The following is a 2,500-nucleotide window of genomic DNA, read 5'->3' on the forward strand; positions in this document are numbered from 1 at the left end:
TTCATTCTGCAGGGCCTCGTGTGGAAGCGCGAGAGTGGAGCGGTGTTTACACTCGTGACGTCACAAGTTCTCAATGAGCGAGATGTCTCGGGATGTCAGTGCCCTATATTTATTGGCATTTTAATATCTTTATCTCTTTTTTTTTGTTATTGATTTTTTCTCCAAGCTTCATGAATTTTTACATTTATGGAGTACTGTACGTACTTGAATGACATTAGCAATATTGTTGTTGTTATCAATTTCAAATAGCAAAGGTTTTCGCCATGATATTTTGAATTCATGCCATCGTTCCAATGTAAAGGTCAGCATTTTGCATACAAATATATCATCGTTAGGTAATCGGGGAAATGCTCTCCCCTATGACAGTGACAAACAGTTTGTACGCCTAGGCCAGGTATGTTCACAAGACCCATAGCTGTGTGCGTGGCTTCCATACAGGGCAATATACCGGGTCTCAGAAGTCCCAAGTGACACACAGGTCAAACACATCTTCGAAGGCAGCGCCGCCCACCGACCACCCAAGAGGAATGGCCATGGGGGTCAAGTTCTTTTAGCACTTGTGACTTTCTTCTCAGGATGTAAATGCGAAGGAAGAATGTAGTAGAGTCCCATCTTGGCCTTTAGGCTTATTCCCTCGACTTTCACTCTTACGGGTTTGGAAGGACATGCTTGAGGCTGTTTGATTTGTTCCGTCTGTGGGATAATGGAGTGATTGGTAAGAAAATCATTGCGTTAATATATTTAGGTGAAACTGCCATTCTGAAAAAAAGCATTGTAAAGGTAAACCATAATTTACTAGGACATAGGAATGGAGAATGAGTAGTATTCTGCAAAAGAATGGTACAAATTTCTTGTAATGGAAGCTTTTGTTGAATATTTATAGAAATTCGATAATACTTTCATCTCGGGTTTTTGTTTAAAAGTTAGATATGCTGTAAAATGTCCAGAAGAGAAATCGCCACAAATTCGAAGAGGATAGTCTCCTAACATCCATGAAACTCGCCTCGGGTTCGGGTTTCAGAACGGACAGATGCGGTTGTGCTGCGACAACATTTCGCACCTGTGCTGAGCTGGCGTCTTCCAAAGGTGCTCCTGCGCCAGAGCTTTCCAGGCGGAGATGATGTCCGCTTGCTTTACTGAGGGAGAGGCCAGCCCGCGGTTTATCTCTATGGGGGGTTTAAAAGCGAGATTCTGGTGTTCTCGTCCCGACCGCAAGATGTGGTAGCGTGGGTGGACGTGCCCACTACTTTCTCCATGTATTGCCTCGTCTTTTCTTTACCTTGCGTGCCTTTCGTGCTACAACGCCAGCCGAGTGAGCCATCACGGGGGTCTCAGGTGCAGTTTACAAGGGATCCTAAACAAACGAACAGAACACCTGACAGGACACTAAATTGCAGCGAGCCCTTGTATAGCGGGATAAGATACGGGCCGTGCGAGCCAGGCATTCTTGGGGGGTGGGGGGTGCTGGCTGAGGCGCCCGCCGTGCCAGCTGCTCTGTCCCGCTGACCAGCCACCTCCAACCGTGCTCGGCGCTCTTCCTTCTCTGGGGAAGGGGAGGGGGAGAGGAGGGAGAGGGTACTAGTGGAAGAAAAGGGACAGGGATAAAAAAAAGTGCTGCGGCACGTAAGGGGTACTTTAACACTCGATGGAAGGGGGAAGGTACTGGTGCTGATGCAGATTTAGGTGCTAATTAAATATGGCATTTGAATACGGGCGAATACACTCATCGAAGTCAAGATACCGGGGGCATTTTACCGGAGAAACGCGTGAACTTACAATGGACGGGGAGGTGTGACGCGGAAAGGGCGACATTGCGTGCGTAGTAACGCTTGTGGCGGCGGCCAAAGGGAACGATGATGGTGCGGTCAGAAACGTCTTAGCTGCGATAAGGAAGGCAATAAGTGAAAAGGGACGATTTTGTGGGAATGAGGTGAAGGTGCTAAGAAGGGAAGTGGTATATAAAGTTTGATAGTAAGTTTTGATGATGACAAATATTACTGATCGCTGTAGTACTGATGCTAGGTGTTATACACGCTTATACACCCTAAAATAGCAGGCAAGAAAAAAAGAGAAAGAAAAAAGAAAGAAAAACAGAATATCTAGTCCCTTCTTGGATCCTTGTCAAGTGAAAAGGATCCAAGGAGAATGAAAACGCTGCCGGATCTCGGATACGTGTTTGCATTCTCCTAGCGAGGTATCGAATTATCCTTGCGGTGGATCGTATTGCTACATGTCCGAGTATTTTTTCCTTTCTCAAAATTATGCTTTTAACCACACTTACAGGGATAACTGCATTTTTCTAATTGTGAATCATAAAATAACTGTAATTTTACAAGTTATTTCCGCGTAACGTCGACACGTTTGCTATTATTGTGTCGATGACTATGTGGTGATATAATGTAGATACTCAACACGAAGGAATCGCAAGACAATAACAGCAAAACAGAGTGACAAAGGATTGGGCACACAAGGTGATAGGACAGGTAGACATAGGAACAAG

General features: G+C 45.2%; 1 protein-coding gene across 4 annotated transcripts in view; it reads left to right on the forward strand.

The window, feature by feature from the left end:
* The window catches only part of LOC125028870 (protein spaetzle 5-like), a 178,310-nt gene that overhangs the window by 2,085 nt on the left and 173,725 nt on the right, over positions 1-2,500 (forward strand). The gene's annotated exons all lie outside the window — the stretch shown is intronic.

The sequence above is a fragment of the Penaeus chinensis genome, chromosome 9, assembly GCF_019202785.1.
Source record: "Penaeus chinensis breed Huanghai No. 1 chromosome 9, ASM1920278v2, whole genome shotgun sequence".
Classification (NCBI taxonomy): Eukaryota; Metazoa; Arthropoda; class Malacostraca; order Decapoda; family Penaeidae; genus Penaeus; species Penaeus chinensis.